General features: G+C 47.7%; 1 protein-coding gene across 1 annotated transcript in view; it reads right to left on the bottom strand.

The window, feature by feature from the left end:
- Nucleotides 1-17637, bottom strand: part of LOC110337880 — a 69229-nt gene that overhangs the window by 13346 nt on the left and 38246 nt on the right. The window lies entirely within an intron of this gene.

The following is a 17637-nucleotide window of genomic DNA, read 5'->3' as shown; positions in this document are numbered from 1 at the left end:
ATGTTTCCATCCTGAGCCTCAAATCTCAACTGAAAACGGCCACTCGCTTAAGAGGTGGGTCGGGCTTTATCGTCTGTGGCAGAGAGGGAGCAACCGCTATGCTTGAGTCTTTGGTACCTATTGCATTGAAATGCTCCCTGCAGCAACTGTAACCACAAATGTAGCTACAATATGTAAGCATAGGCATAGCTAAAACCCAGTCACACTCAGTGACTGATGCCTGATGGATGCCTGAACCCAAGGCTACGCTCACCCGGGGATCCTGTCCTTTCCAAACCCCTTTTGGTCACCATGATTTAGAGAAAGTTTGGAGATTTGCTTGGCACTGTGCCCTTAAGGGCTTGAGGACAGAGGTTGTACCTGTCCCCATCTCTGCACATCTCTCACACCTGTGAGATGGCTCAGAGTATAAAGACAGTTGCCACCAAGCCTGATGACCTGAGTTCACTCCCTGGGACCAACACGATGGATAGAGAAAACAGACCTTCCTCAATTCCTCAAGTTATCCTCTGACCTCTCTACAAACGCACACACACACAAACACACACACACACGCACACACACACACACACACTAAATAAATAAATAAATATCCTCAGCTTTCTTAATTCCTACTATCTTGATTGAATAGATAACAGGTTGCTTATATAACAGTCTACCAAGAAGGGGGGGGATTTAATATGAAATCTAAGGAGTCCTTATTGTTATATTGTTATATTTGACTTTGGCTTTTGTCAATCAGACCTCATTGAAGTGGATATTCTGGGTGGCAAACTGTGGTTTTTTAATGTTCATATGGTTTTCTTTTTTTGAATGTTTTTTGGAGTAATGCCCAACTCTATTACTTCTAATAGCTTTTTTTCAATAAGAATTTTATTTAATTAAAATATAATTATATAATTCCCCTTTTCCTTTTTCTCCCACTAACTCCCCTTCATGGCATACAAATGCACACATATATACACTGAGAAAATAAATATCATTTTTCAAAGGGAAACTGCTTTTTGATCTGTTTGACCAGGCTTCCACTTACCACACTGTCCTGTATTCTCCAACCTCTGTCCCTTACCTCACATTTACTAGCAAGTCAGAGAAGAGGAAAAGCCAACGTTCAAGCTTATGTCTTTGCTACTTAACTGTGGTCCAGATGTTGGTGGAGAGCCAGAATTGCCAACTTCACGAATGAAGTCAACGGTCTCTGCTGTGTCACTGCTGCCCTGGCTTGTCATAAGTGATCATGATGCAAACTTCAGGTTGTGGAGAGAGCCCTGCATCTACTGGTTCTGACCCTCACTCAGCACGCTTTCCTTCCCACAGGACCAGCAGGAGGTTGTGTGTCTCACATTGGGAACTCTGGAAGCACCTGGGAGCTGGGAGCGCTCTCAGCCCAGGTAATAAGGCCCTCTGGGGACAGATGCTGGCTGTGTTCATTTGAGTGTGTGTGAGAGCCATTGCCTGCTATGTCCCCAGCTAGACAGTGATGGCTGAACGGCATGGGCAGTCCCTGGCTTACTTCCTTACCTGACCTGCCGCTTTTATGCCAGCCCCCATGACGCTGGAATGCATAGAGAACATAGTGCTGGATTGGGTGGATTTAGCAGTTTCACCCTCTGTGGCAAATGAGCTCTTTCTTTCTGTGGGACATCAATTCCATCTAATCCAGATGTGTGTGGCCTTCCCCATCACCATCCCCTTCTCTCAGCGATCATGAGGTCCAGGCTTTACCTTGTGTCATCTTGAGATGTTGCCTTTGCTGAGGATCCAAGTGTGGGCGTGTGCTTGTTTTGTGCAGATGCTTCCCACCCCTGCCAGAAAGTAAAGTGAAGCATGAATGGTGTGGTCTTTGAATATGCTTGGCCCGAGGAGTGCCACTGTAGGAGGTGTGGCCTTGTTGGAGTGGGTGTGGCCTTGCTGGAGTGGGTGTGGCCTTGCTGGAGTGGGTGTGGCCTTGTTGGAGTGGGTGTGGCCTTGTTGGAGGAAGCATGCCATTGTGGGGATGGGCATGCTTCCTCTTAGCTGCCTGTGAGCCAGTCTTCTGTTTGCTGTCAGAATGAGATGTAGAACTCTCAACTCTTCCAGCACCATGCCTGCCTGGATACTGCCATGCTCCCGCCTTGATGATAATGGACTGAACCTCTGAACTGTAAGCCAGCTCCAATTAATAAGAGTTCTTTATAAGAGTTGCCATGATCGTGGTGTCTCTTCACAGCAATGGAAACCCTGAGACAGATGTGGAGGACCCCAGACTCCACCAACTCTTTGGAACATTTTGATTCGAATCCAATAGAAATCATTATTGTTCAGAATGGGTTCTGACAAATTGCTAATTTTTCTAAGCCGGTTTGATTTGGTTCCTATGTAGTGACCATAAATGACACACTGACTGGCAGATGCCTCATCATAGGGATCCTGTCATGACATGATATGCACACCTCATTCTATCCATGACCAACCCACCAAGCAACAGCCTCGCCCTAAGCATGCGCCAGGTGCCAACAAATTCCTTGGACTACACATGGTCTGCTTAGGACCCCTGACGATACAAGCGGCTAAGCCGTGCCCATTTTCTCGTTTAGAACTTGGGCTTTTGCCCCTTTCTCACCTCCAGAGGTCTGCAAGAAATGTTCAGGAAAATCATGAGTCAGAGAACTCAGAAGTGGCTTAGGAATCAGTGGTCTCCCACAGTCCCACAATCGCACCATCCTTTCTAGCCCTCTCATGACTGGCCCCACCACTGTCCTCTCCACCTGTTAATGAGCTCATATCGTCTCCATCCTGAGCCAGACCTGGGGCGGGCTTTGCTCCAAATACCCCTCTTCCCTGCAACTACCCAGGAGCAAGTGGGGGAAGACAGATGTTCCCTCCCCATGGAGTCTCTGGGATGGGACAGAGGACAAGTGGTCCTCTGACCTCCACAACCACGTAGTCTAGAAAGGCTCCTCCCTTCAGCTGGTTACTGGTCCAAGCCTCTTGCTGCTTCTGTCACAGCCAAGCACCCACCACACTGATGCTCATTGTCCTGGAGGAGCTCTGGCTCTCTCTGTCACGCCCACCACGAGGTCATGCTACAAACTTGCAAGGGCCCTGGCCTCTTCCTCAGTTGTCAGCTGGGCTTATTTCCAGACACCAGACTTTGGGCAAGTCACTCTACCACTCAGCCTCAATAAACTTCCCCATTTGTATAGTCAAGATGAAGAGAACTTGCCACACACAGAGTATGGGGAGAAACAAGCGCCAGCTTCCAGTGGTGGATTGCCAAAAGGTGTAGATGCTGTCCCTGCTAGTGATGTGGAGAACATGGGGGCATCCTTCACAGTTTAACACCATGGGGAACCTGTGAGCCTCTAGCCCTTCTTTGAGAACATTAGTAACATAATTATATCCTTCTTACCCAAGGGCTACAGCCACCCAGCTTCAGGTCTATAAGAGTGTGCCCATAAAGGGACCACAGACCATTTATGGGGGGCAATTCAAACAAGCTGAAGGATGTGTGTGTGTGTGTGTGTGTGTGTGTAGGCATGACACTACCTAAATTTTATTTCCTATAAAGAGTTAGGTCATACAATCAACATTAATATTCTATCACTTTAAAAAAGTCATTTAGGGGTTGAGGAGACAGCTCAGTGGGCAAATTCACTTACTATGCAAGGTTGAAGAGCTGAGTTCAAATTCCACAATCACATTAAAAACTGGACATGTAGCACAAGTGTCTGTAACCCCAGAGATGGAGGTAGAGACCAAAGTTCTAGATGCTTCTGGACCAGCTACAAGAGTATCTCCACATACCGGGAAACAGCAAATAAACTCAGACTCAAACAAAGTATGTAAGGACCAACACTCACGATTGTCCCGTGACTTCTACACCTCACCATGGTATACACAGCCTTCATCCACATATACAAATGTACACGCACACACATAGTAAACACATCACATATGTATTATAGACACACATCGCATGCACACATGCTGGTATACACACACACAAACATGCATACTTATATGCACACACACATACACACATATGTGTGTGCGTGCAAGCACAAAGGTCCTGGTATGTGTGTGCATGCAAGCACAAAGGTCCTGAGTCCCTTGTCTCTTCAGCCTTCCATATCTCATGTGCATATTCACCCCACACCACTAGATGTCAGCAGAGGATGCAGGGAGAAGCGTGCTTCCTGCCAGCCACCTGTGAAACCCCAGAGATCCTTCGTGAAAACAGAAGGCATAGAAAGAAGGACAGAGGTTGTAGCCAAGCCCTTGAAAGTCCAGTTTCTGGAGAGCTGGAATGGTGTTCATGGTGGCTTGGGGTTTTTGACAGTCTCCCCCATGCAACCCACCCTGGCCTAGCACCTACCAACCTGTGGCAAAAGCGCAGGCTCTCACCCATTTTTCAGAGCATCCCTGAGTACGCCATTCTCCCACCGCCAGAAACACCTAAAGAGTTGGGCACACTGTGCGAACCTCAGAAAGTCACAGCTACTGGCCAAGAGCAGGGTGATCGCAGGACCCAGTGCCTCCCACACCCGGTGGGAGACCATCTATGGCATCTTCAGAAACAGTTCACAGTAAAAGCCTTCCATACATACGCATGTGCTGAGACAGGGGACTGAACACGTGCACACTCCTCCTGCAACTGAGACTTTATTAGCAGCCCGGAGGACAAGCAAGAAATGGCCTCGCTTCATATCATAGCCCAGCCTGTTGGTCCTGAAACACAGCCTGGGTCGTTTCACTGATACTCCAACATTCAAGACAGTGGGTCCAGTATGGACACGTGGCTTTAAACGTTTTTCTGGAGTCACGTGCAAGCTTAAAAGAGATTTCTCACAGACTTGGAATACTGAAGAACTCCACATGCGGAGCACCCAAAGAGCTGGCCAATGAATGCACTGCCCGAGATGTCAGAGGTTCCGGAGCGGGCTCACAGATATCCAGTCAGGGTCTCCATGCTGAGAATAAGAAATAAGGAGCATCACCCGAGTCGGGCCAAAGAGATGCAGACAAAGGACATGACGGCTGGCTTAGGGTTCTATGGGAGACACCAGGACACGAGGCATGAGTCCCGCCTCAGAGCAGTCTCAGCAGGGATCACCTGCTAGACAGGAGCAGGGACTGGCGTGCTGCAGAGGCCTCAGGCTGACTGTCACCACTCTGCAGAGATCAAGAGAGAGAACATGAAGTAGGATGAAGAGCAGCGTCCCAAAAGACAATGAAGATGGACTCCTAGGATGGCAGCATCTCTGAGCCACCTTCCCCCCTAAGCTCATTCACATCCTAGTCACTGTCCAGAACACTCCCAGAAAGGGCCTATGGCATCCTTGTCTGAAGGAAGGGACACTCCTCCACGTGCCATTTATTGATCGACTTTCCTCTTCTCCTCCCCATCCTCACGACTCAAACACAAAGGAGAACTGTGATGGCCATTCCCGACTGTCAGTTTGACTACATCTGGAGTGAACTACAATCCAGAAACGGAGGGCACTCCTGTGATCCAGACCTTAAGGCTGGGAGACACAGGCTGCTGACCCGGATCTTGACATGGAGATCTTGAGGCAGAGTGGCCATGAAAAGCTTGGGCCCAGGCAAGGTAGTACACGCCTTCCATCCCGGGTGACTGAGACAAACAGATCTCTGAGTTCAAGGCCAGCCTGGGGCAAAGCAAGTTCCTATTCCAGGCATGGTGGTGTGCACCTTTAGTCTGGGCCACACCTTCTGCTGGAGGCCTACATAAGGACACAGGACACGGGAAGAGGGAAGACTCAGCCTTTCTTGCCTGCTTACACGTGGGAGGCCTATGTGTAATCCCAGAACTGAAAAATGAACAAGGCCCTCCTTACCTACTTGGCTTGAGTGGTCACAGAATCAGTGTCTTGAGCCCTCAGACACTGAAGTTGGATCGGAAGAAACCCCAAAGTCTCTTGCTGACCAGGTGGATGAAGCTCGCCCACAGTGCTCAGAACACTCACAGGCGCAGGCAAGTGTGCTCCTCTCACACAGCCCGGTCACACGGCTTGGTGCTCTGGTGTTTCTGGAAAATTATGCTAAGGCAGAACTTTCATATTGCAACCTTCCCCTCAGAATTCCGAGCTATTTTCATAATCTGCTCTCGTGTGGTAAGATTACAGTGGCTCTCACATGGGAGGTGGCAGGGCTGGACGGGCAAAGGAGGTATGAAGCCATATCAGAGAGGAATGACTTCCGCCGGGGTGGAGGGACCACTGAGCAGCCAGAGAGTCAGTAGGGACCGTGAGGCTTTGCCTGCCCGCTCAAGGGCCTTCAGTGGGAGCAGAGTGGAGACTTGATCTGAGCCTGTGGATGGCAGTCAGAGATGGCCTCTCACTCCTGGGTCTGACTCAGGACAGGCTAGTGCAGAATGACACACTTGGAGGCTCTCTACCCATGGCAGGGGCCATCCAGAACCCTACGGACAACTGAGCCCTGTTTAGAGGATGAACAAAGGTAAAAGGAGAGAGAGGGAAGGTCAGGGGGCAAGAGGGGAGCACCCTTACACTCCCCTGAGGGGAGCACCCTTATGCTCACCTGTGGCTACCAGCATGGTGAGGGGTCTAAAGAGGGGAGGAGCACCTTTACACTCCAGTTAGGGGAGCACCCCTATACTCTCCTGAGGGGAGCACCCTTACCCTCACCCGAGGGGAGAACCCTACATTCACCATGGCTATGCTGGGGAGTTCCCATTTTGTCATCTTCAGGTTTAGAATTTTGTTTTAATTTAGTTAATGAGGTGAATTTCCCATAACATAATATTGATTATTGCAAAGCAAGCAATTGGGTTGACTCGCACCACCCTCACACGCACGAGGCCCCAGGACATTCCCAGCACTGGAAGTCCAACAGATGGTAGGCACACAGGTGGCAGACTCCCATGTGACCCAGCAACGTCCCCTCTTAGAATGTTCCCAGATTACCCAACACAAGTCAACTGAGCAGCTAGTGCAGCTGCCAGATCCTGCTGTGTGCGACTCTTCATCGCCTGCATTACTGTATCCAACTTACAGTTCACAGCTCTCCCTGCCCTGGACCACTGGTAGGATGTACTGCAGGTGATGTACTGTGCTGGTAAGGGACACTAGAGCCCAACCCCTGGCAATGATAGAGCAAGAAAATGGATCTGACTTGTCCTGGACTCAGGCTAAACGTATGTGGGCCTCTCAGACTTCTCACCAATTCAGACTTCTCGAGTGGCAGGTATGGACCTTGTGTGGGATTCTGTGAATCTGTAACAGCAGCGTGGTTCAAGCTGAAACTCAACACGACAGTTGGTCTTGTACTAGAAACGCATCTGAGTCACTTAGAAGAAACACACAGGACTCCAAACAGCCACCGCACAAAGCCAGGCCCAGGAGGCACGCTGAGGAAGAGGGAGGTGCCCGAACTGTCCTCATAAACCTAGAGCTAAGGAGATCATCCACCCTGCGTGGAGGTGTCCAAGAATTCCAGAGGAGACCAATGCTGTCTTAGTCAGGGTTTCTATTCCTGTACAACATCATGACCAAGAAGCAAGTTGGGGAGGAAAGGGTTTATTTGGCTTACATTTCCATACTGCTGTTAATCACCAAAGGATGCAGGACTGGAACTCAAGTGGGTCAGGGAGCAGGAGCTGATGCAGAAGCCATGGAGGGATGTTCTTTACTGGCTTGCTCAGCCTGCTCTCTTATAGAACCAAGACTACCAGCCCAGAGATGGCACCACCCACAAGGGAACCTCCCCCCTTGATCACTAATTGAGAAAATGCCTTACAGCTGGATCTCATGGAGGCATTTCCCCAACTGAAGCTCCTTTCTCTGTGATAACTCCAGCTGTGTCAAGTTGACACAAAACTAGCCAGTACAAATGCTACAGAGAATGTGAGCTAAGTACATTGCAAAAGCTGTAGTAACATAGATGAAATCAGGATAAAAAGAAGAAAGCCAGACCGTTGCTACAAGTGCTCTCCTCTAGTAAGGGAGCCCAAGACGAGGTGGGCCCGGGCCTCAGCAATCCCAGTGTGCTAATCAGCCAGTCTGCCTCATAGAATCTCTAACACCTTTGCGCACTTTCCTGGGCATGTCAATTCACAGAAGAAAGAGCACGTTGAAGGTTAAAAGATATCACAGGGTCTGGCTAAGCCATAGAGCAGAACAATATACTCATTACCTACACCAAAAAGAGGGATGAGAGCGTGTGTGTTGTTCCTCCTCAGAGAGCCACAGCCCTGGTCCCCGCAAGCAGGAGCAGGGACCCAAACAGGGTGCAGTGGGGCTGGAGGGGACCTGGAAACATGAGGCTGAGACACACTGCACCTGACTTCCTTCCTTCCTTCCTTCCTCCCTCCCTCCCTCCCTCCCTCCCTCCCTGCCTTCCTTTTTCTCTCTCTCTCTTTCTTTCTTTTTTCCTTCCTTTCTTTTAAAGATTTATTTATTTATTTATTTATTTAATGTATATGACTACACTGTAGCTGTACAGACGGTTGTGAGCCACCATATGGTTGCTGGGATTTGAACTCAGGGCCTTCAGAAGAGCAGTCAGTGCTCTTAACCGCTGAGCCATCTCTCCAGCCGCTCCCCCCTCCGCCCCCCCCCCCGCCCCCCCCCCCGACTTTCTTGACATCCTGGCCTGAACACCAGAAGCCAATAACATGTCTTCCTGCCTGCTAAACATGTGTGACAGCCACCCTGGGTTAATAACCAATTGAGCTTTTAGGATGGCAGATGGTAGGAGGTTAAGGGCTTGGTGTAAACTATCAGGCAGGTTCTGAGTCACGCTTTCAGGAATAACATGGACCCTCAGCACCAGAAAGGTTGGAGCAGCTGGGAGAAAGGACAACAGATTCCAGGCCTAGACAGGTGGGATAGCCTCCCTGAATACCCTGGGACTGTAGGTCAGAGGTAGAGACCTTCCTGTGCCCCAACAGGAGCTCGGACCTGAGGTCCTGTGTGAGAGCTATTTTCCATGCCAGGTTCAACCTCATAAACCAGGCAGCGCAGCAATGACAGAGTTCACTCCAGAGATGTGTCTTCTTCTGCCCCCGAGGACAGATCTGCTCACCTCTGGTTAATCATGGTCCTTCGATCCTCAGGGAGATAACTACAGTGTCCATGTGGCCGGGTCATGGGGCATAGATGCTGGGCCTAACACCAGTTGTGATGTGGCTGTGTGGTTGTTGGCTATTGTCTTAATCGGGGTGACCGTTTCTGTGATGAAATACTGTGACCAAAGCGACTTTGGGAGGAAAGGGATTATTTGACTTACACTTCCATTTTACTGCTCACTCTCAAAGGAAGTCGGGACGCGGCGGGAGCCCAGAGGCAGGAGCTGAGGCAGAGACCGTAGAGGAGGAGCCGTGGAGGCCAGGGCTGCTGACTGACTTCCTCCCCATGACTCGTACAGCCTACTTTCTTTTAGAACCTGGAACCACCAGGGATGGCCCCACCCAAAATAGCCTGGGCTCTCCCATATCAACTACTAATTAAGAAAATGCCCCACAGGCTGCTCTTCTGGAGGAATGTTCTCAATTGAAGCCCCTTCCTCTCCAGCGACTAGCTTGTGTCACGTTGGTTAACGTTTAAAGTGGTACTGCTGAGTAATGAAGCTGGCCTTCCATGGTGTAGTGGTCTTATCTAACCAGCTCGTGACCTTACAAGATAGGCCTCCCCAAGGAGAGAAACCTGCCTCCAGGCAGCCTTTGGGTTAAGTCTTGACTCCCTGTCTAGAAGGATTTTCTGTCTGTGGCTATGCCCTACAGATTTTAGACTGGTCACTCATACTACACCCGTTCCTTAAAACAAACACATCTGGATATCTGCATAGCTATATGCGTGTAGCTCCAGACACCGCATTCACATACCTAGCTTACTGCTGCTTCCAAGCACCTCCTGTTGGCTAAGCATCTCTGGAGAGCCTGAGTTGCACATCATTTTGTCTGGGAGAGCATTTCAATATGCCAGCCTGTTCTGGATACTTGACCAGGGAACTGGAAATGGGCTAGTAGTGCAAACTGGAGGGGGCTGAGGAGTCCCCCTTACTGATGTCTCCTGCATTCCAGGCTTGGAAGACTGGGAAAAGGCTAATGTGAAAGGGGGCAGAGGCCGGAAAGCCCACTTGCTGTGGCTCTCACGGCCACCGGGAGGAGAACTTCCTACCGGTCTCTCTTACCCACCCTCCCAGGCAGGGAAACCCAAGGCCTCTGAACCCCACAGGCCTCCTGCTATCCTAACCCAGGGCCTCTTAGCCCAGCCCAGGGTGAGATGAAACACTATGGAGGAGCAGAGAGAGAGGCACACGGCACACAACACACAGCACATAACACACTGTCTGGGAACTGTGTTCAGACACTCAGGTTCTCAGCTCACAGATCTTTCCAAATGAGTTTTTGTAACGATCACTGGCAGCTGATTCTGGGCACGCACTGGGAAGGAGCTCAAAAAAAAAAAAAAAAATAAAAAAAATAAAAAAATAAAAAAAAATAAAAAATCAAGTGATGTCATCAGAGCAAAGGCCTTTTCATTCCCATCTCTCCATGGCTGTTTATGTGGACATGTTTGCTTCTGCTAGTGATGTCTGGAAACTAAAGGAAGTGGTGCAGAGAGCCCTGCTTAGCATAGACTGGGCCCTCCAGGGACACACAAGCACCTACATCACCATGTATACCCAGTTTCCGACTAATCATTTTAGATCTCGTATTACCAATCAGAGAGTGTAACTAATCAATTATTTACCAACAATGGTTGTAATTTAAAATGGCTGTAATTTTCAGCCTGACGATGGGGCTTGTGGTAGCAGAACACTACATTTAAAACCGAATTTCAGTTTAGAAAGATCTTTTACTGCAAGGTGGTGTAGGAAAGTGACTGATACTATGCTTTGAGGGAGCGAGGGAAGGGGAGGGGGAGGGGGAGGGGGGAGGGGGAGACCCTATTGTTTGGCTCAGCTTCCCAGTGCTGTGAATAGAATGGGAATCCAAGCGAAAGGGAAGACTGACAACAAAATTTTACATTCTCAGAAAAACAAAACAAAACAAAACACATTTTTGTGTATTTTTGAAGAGGCTTGGCAAGCTGTCTAATTACCATGGAAACATTAAGTAGTGCCAGGAGTTTTATTGTAAAATACCAGGCTGTTTACATGCTGAGAAATGCAGCACTTCCCTGAGAAAGCCCTAACAGGAGCCAGTGAGAGAGCATTCTTAAGCTGTTTGTTTCTGCTGAAAAGGATGCCTGTGGGCCCAGGAGAAAGGGCACCTCAACTCCTCAGACCAGATCCTCAGCAGTTCTGAGAGATATTTAGAGCCAATGACTCATTGGGACGAGGCAATTAAGTAATAGGCAGGAATCCATAAAGGCCTGGGCAAACCTGGAGCACATCTGTGCTGGCCCAAGAGTCAGGCCCAGGAGTTCCATAACAACTTCTGGCCTCCAATGTTAGCTTTCTGTCTAAACTGCACCCCACAGTTAACCTGGCAATAGCCAGATAGGCTTTCCCCACAGTTACCTGGCAACAACCAGGTAGGCCTGACCCACTATAAAACAGGCTGCTTGGCCCCTCCTCCCTTACTCTTGAGCTCTTGCTTCTCTCCAGCTCTTGCTCTCCCCTTCCCCATTCCCTTCCCTTCCCCCTCTCTCCACATGCTGGTGGCCATGCTGGCCTCTATTTCTCTTCTCTTCTCTTCTCTTCTCTTCTCTTCTCTTCTCTTCTCTTCTCTTCTCTTCTCTTCTCTCTCTCTCTCTCTCTCTCTCTCTCTCTCTCTCTCTCTCTCTCTTTCTCTGCCTTTCTCTGTCTCTACTTCCCTCTTAACTCCCCTCCCCATGCCCTGAATCAACTCTTTCTATACTATACCATCAGTTGTCAGTCATGTAGCTGGTCCCTCAGGAGGAAGGGATGCCTTGGCATGGGCCCACTGAGGCACCCCTTCTCCCCATACCTCTCCACATCCCCACAGAACACATCTTATACCTCTTTATCTTTCTATAAACACATCATCCACAACCTGATCTCCAAGGCCCGATGCTAGGGCAGAGCTTATGACCAAAGAGAAAAGATGTGTCGTACGGCAGCTTAGGTGCACATGCCTAGAGTCCATGGTAAGGTTCTAAACTCCAGATATAGTACTAAGGCTGCTGGAGGAGGGAACTTAGGGTTGGCAGCCTTATAAAAGGAGGGCTTCAGAGTATAAGCAAGGTCCTTCTGGTACTCAGGACATAGCATTTGTGCCCTCTGGGGATGGAGGCAGACACCATCCCTTTGACCTTGACAGCCAGCCTCTGATCTGTGGAAAAATAAGGCCTGGTTTTGTAAAACATGAAGTCTGAGATGTTTTATTATAGCAGCAGGAACAAACTCAGCAGCAAGAATGAGAAATGAATCAAATTATACTTGCAAGTCTCCAAGTGATGGGTACTAGCCCCAGTGGGCCTTGTCAGGAGGCCAGCTGTTGTGAAGTGACCGGGTTGTGAGAACAGAGCTTCAGAAGTGGGATTAAAGCCACAGAGAACTTCAACCTTGTACCAGGCAAGGTTGCAACTGCAAAGCTGCTATCTCTGAACTAGGGACAGAGTGCACAGGACGCCTCCCCGTGAGCGCACATCTAGACTCTGGCACTGAGGGCTAAGCTTGTGGTGTTCATGGGCCACCAAGCCCACTGCAGTTTGTCACAGAGTTCAAATGGGCCAAGCCCCTTGGAATTTCTTTTCTTTCTTTTTTTTTTTAAACTAGAGATAACTATAAACTCCCTTGCCCTTGATTCAATTGCTTGCTTAAATTAAAGCTTGATTTTGTGAGACGTGGGAAGCATGGGCTAAGCTGCAGTGGGATCTAGACCAGTATACGAGAAGGTGACGGAGAGAGGGCGACTCTGAGGACCTCTCTAGGCAATCGGGAGCCCAGTCTCTGTGGAACTGAGACAATAAAGAAAAAACATGATGGCATTAGCACTTCTGTAAATGGTTTTCCTGGAAATGTGCTGATGTTTTGTACCATTTACTTGATGAAGTCTGCAAGCAACTCATAAACCATGAAAGCAGTTCTCCGTGGAGGAAGGAGACACTGCCTGAAAGAATAGGGGGAAGGAGAAAAGAAAGAGAAATTCATATCACTTCCGATAAATCAAATTCTCGTCATTTTATTACATTCAATTTTTAAAGGTTAAAGGTATTTTATTTATTTAAAATATCTTCTGTGGTGGCTCCCCCATGCCACACCCAAGCTCTCCATACATCCTTCTTCATGGTCTAGACCAGTGAGACTGTCTGATGCTCCACTTCATGCACCCTGGCTGATCTTTATATCATAGGTTCTCAACCGTGGGTGGTGACCCCTTTAGGGGTCACATCAGATATTTGCATTACTAATCATAACATTAGCAAAATTACAATACCAAGTTGCAATGAAATGACTTTATGTAAAATAAGATTTAGCATGTTCACACACGTGTAACATGAGATGAAGCATGTTCACACATGTGTAACATGAGATGAAGCATGTTCACACACATGTAACATGAGAAGTTAACATGTGTGATACTACCCATGAGGAACTGTATTAGAGTCACAGTGTTAGGAAGGTTGAGAACCTCGGTTCTAGATCTATCCCTACTACACTCCAGGTTTAGACCCAGGATGTTCATCCTGCACACTAGAGCAGTCCCCTGTATCCACCTGACTTCATTCCACTGAAGAGATCTCCAACCTCCAGGACCAATCAGGCCCACACATCCTCTCTTCTGTCCCAACCTGCTCTGTCCATCTCAGACACAGAACTGACTAGAGAAGTCCACTCGCCCAGACCTCATTGCAAAATACAAACAATCTGACAGATTAAACCGGTATCTTCTCTCTGAAGCCTACCTGTAGATACGTTTGCAGATGAGAATGATCTGGATGAGCCCAGGACACAGAACTTAAAAGAACATTCGCAAACTTCAAAGACTTCAAGGAGTGTTGAGGTTTAGTCTGTTGCTGTGTATTATAATGCTAAATACTGGCCCTCAAGGCCTTGTTGGCCCTAGGGATAAGAGAGTCCACACAAAGACCCAAGTGAAGCTATGTAACCTTCCCTCCATCTCCACACACACACACACACACACACACACACACACACCCTTAACTCCAGTAAGTTGTCCCTGATTGGTGAATAAAGATGCCTACAGCCTATAGCTGGGCAGAACTGAGATAGACAGAGTTTGGGTTCTAGGGCTTGGGGGCTGAGGAGACCCCAAGAAAGGAGAGAGGACAAGACCCCATGGGGTAGAAATCACGTAAACATAGCCATGAGGGCTAGCCATTTGGAGTTAAGAGCTGCCCAAATGGAACATGGCAAGTTTTAACTTGGGGTTATTGATGGGGCAGTAAATTTTAATAGCTTAGGGGGTAGATATCTGTCCAGCTCTCGTGGTATAAAGGCTTATTATAAATATAAAGGTTATGTGTCTTTTATCTGGGAACTGAATGATCAAAGGCAGAGTAGAAACTCCCATTTGAGATGAAATAACTACTACAACAAGGGAGTCTGCAGAAGACACCCAGCTGAGGGGAATTAAAGAGAAGACTCGGGCACCTAAACGGTGCCAAGAAAACCCAAACAAGATTCCATGCTTTCCCTATGATAACCACTCAGCCAACTAGGGCTAAGAGAAGGTCAGAGCTACATGATAGACAGCACGTGTGAAAAAGACACAGCCAAGATCAGACTCTGGAGAAAGCAACTAGGCAAGAAAAAATTAGAAGTTATTCTAAGTGGAAATCTAGTCAATTTATCCCTTGCCATGTTCTGTAATGCAAAGTATTCCACAAAAATATCAGAACCGATAAACTAAATTCAGTAGAGCAGCAGTATACAAACTCTGCAGACAGAAACCAGACACGTTTCTCCGCGCTAACCATAAACAATATGAAAGAGAAATTAAGAAATCAATTCTACTTACAATGGGATTGAAAAACAAAATAAAAGACTTGGTAATTAACCCAAAATAAAAGTCATGTATGATGAAAACTGGAAAGCATTTCGGAGGGACCTGGGGAAGACAGGAATGAGGAGGAAGGAATCGTGTTCACACACATGTAAAATGAGATTTAGCATGTTCGCACACGCGTAACATGAGATGAAGCATGTTCACACATGTGTAACATGAGATGAAGCGTGTTCACACACATGTAACATGAGAAGTTAACATGTGTGATACTGTGGATAGCTTTAACACAAGTGTCTACCAAAAGGTCAAGGGCTTACTTTGCTGAAGTAGAAATATCTATGCTACAAGTTGTATGCAATCAGTGGGTATCAAATGAACAAAACAATATTAGCCAAGAACAAAGCTGAGGGAATCATTCATCCTGATCCCAATACTTAAGATGACAAGGTATTTACAACCCTGTGTGGCTGGTAGAAAGTCAGGCATGTAAACCAAATTAAGTCAGACAGACAAACCAGAAGTGAGTCCTCACGGAAAGGGCCACATGACTTTCAACAAGGGTACCAGTCATTCCCTGGAATAAAGAAACAGCCTTTTCAACACAAGGCTGGGAAAATCACATCACCACAGTCAAACAATGGTGGCGGATCACTCTGAAAGCATCTATAAAACCAGCCTTAGTTGGGGTTTCTATTGTTGTGCTTGTCACTTTCACCACAGGCAACTTGGGAGGAAAGGGTGTTTGTTTGACAGCTTACAGCTCTAGGGTCAAGCTCCACCATGAGGGGGTTTGACAGCTTACAGCTCTAGGGTCAAGCTCCACCATGAGGGAAGCAGGCCAGGAGCTTACCGCTGGGCAGCTCGGAGTCAGGGACTGCAGTGGAGGCCATGGAGGAGTGCTACCTACTGGCTTGCTCGCTCAGTTTGGTTTCTCATACCCACTAGGGCTATCACTGTCTCCAGTGAGCTAGGCCCACCCACATCAATCATCAATCAAGAAAACACACTTCACACTTGTCTACAGGCAAATCATACGGAGGCATTTTTCTTGGCTGAGACTCCTCTTCCCAAACGACTCTAGCCTGTCTCAAGCTGGCATAAAACTACCTAACGTAAGGGCTCAATGTAAAGCCCGGAGCTATGAAACCCCTGCGGAACAATGGGCGGCAGCAGATTCGGCAACGATTTCTTGGATGTAGCAGCAGAAACAAGACATCAGACATCAAAAGGAAAACATTGATAAATCTGACTCCGTGAATGTCACAGGCATCAAAAGATACTGCCAGCAGGAAAAAAGTCAACCTGCAGAGTAGGTGTGAGTGTTTGTCAGTCATTTATCTGGTAAAGGGATAATAGCAAGAATTTATAAAGAGTTGGTAAAAATAAATGAAATTTAAAACATGCAAAGGAACTGAGCTGTCATTTCTACAAATGGCCAACAAACTTCTTTAAAAAGATACACCATTAAGCACATCCCAACCAGCACTAAAGTGAGCCGTCGCCTCACACCTATCAACATAGCAACTCCACAGAGAATATATCAAATGTTAGCAAAATGGAGAAAGGCCAGAACCCTGTGAACCATTGTTAGAAGGATACAGCTGCTGTGGACTCAGTATGGTGTCTAAAGAGATGAAAATAAAATGGCCAATCATGGTCTGTCCTCAGGAGCAGGAAGTGGGTGTCAAAGAGACATTTATAAGAACCTTTATTCACAACAGTTACTATGCCAAAGTCGGGCTGGGCCTACAGCTCAGAGCTAGAGTGCTTGCCACCACAAGAGAGGCCCTGCGTTCACTCCAAATACTGGAGGATTCATGGCAACAGCTCACATGTCTGTTGACAAACAGATACCCAAAAGGTGTGTTAGACATACAGTGAATGTTATTCAGCCTTCAAGGAATAAAATTGTGACAGATGCTACCATGTGCGTGACCCTTGAAGACAACATTCTAAAGGAAAACCAGTCACAAAAAGAAAAATGGTAACGAGAACTCATTTCTACACAGTGTAGTAATCAAACAAAAAGCCAGAAGGCAGATGGGAGGTGTTGGGTCTGCCGGTGGGGAGAGCGGGAAGTCAGGGTAGTAGATCCAGAGTCCCAGTGCTGAAAAGCTCTGTCATAGGTGGCAATGGCCACATAAACACTAAGTGACACCAAACTGCGCACCTCAAAATAGTTCACGCCATGTATCTGTGTTTATTGTACAGTGGTAAATATTGGAAGTAGAGGCTAGAGCACTGGTTCAGCAGTTAAGAGCACTGTCTGTCTTCTAGAGGATACAGATTCGATTCCCAGAACCTAAATGATAGCTCACAACCATTTGTAACTCCAGTCCTAGGGGACCCAGTGCCCTCTTCTGGCCTCCATGGGCTCTGTACACAACACCCAGCACATACATACATGCAAGCAGAACACGCACATACATAATTTTTTTAAATGAGGAAATACACCACATCCAGAACCTTCTCTACAATGTTGAGAGTTGGCAAGAATAGATCCAGAATTAACATAATAGAGGTTGTGAAGGCTGAGCTATACTAGTGGCTGCTCCTTGCTTTAGATTGCACGTACTGGTTCACCCAAACCCCAGCTCCCTTGTTCAGAACTGTTGGTGCCCAGTACAAGCAGAGGGAGACTTGTGAAGAAAATTGTTCCCAAGACACCAGAACCTCGGTGCCCCATCTCCTGAGAGGCGTTCCTCTAGAAGATCCAATTTAGCCACAGTGAC

This window comes from Mus pahari, chromosome 21 (assembly GCF_900095145.1).
Source record: "Mus pahari chromosome 21, PAHARI_EIJ_v1.1, whole genome shotgun sequence".
In the NCBI taxonomy this organism is placed as follows: domain Eukaryota; kingdom Metazoa; phylum Chordata; class Mammalia; order Rodentia; family Muridae; genus Mus; species Mus pahari.
The sequence above is the reverse complement of the archived record's forward strand: the minus strand, read 5'-3'. Positions and strand labels throughout refer to the sequence as shown.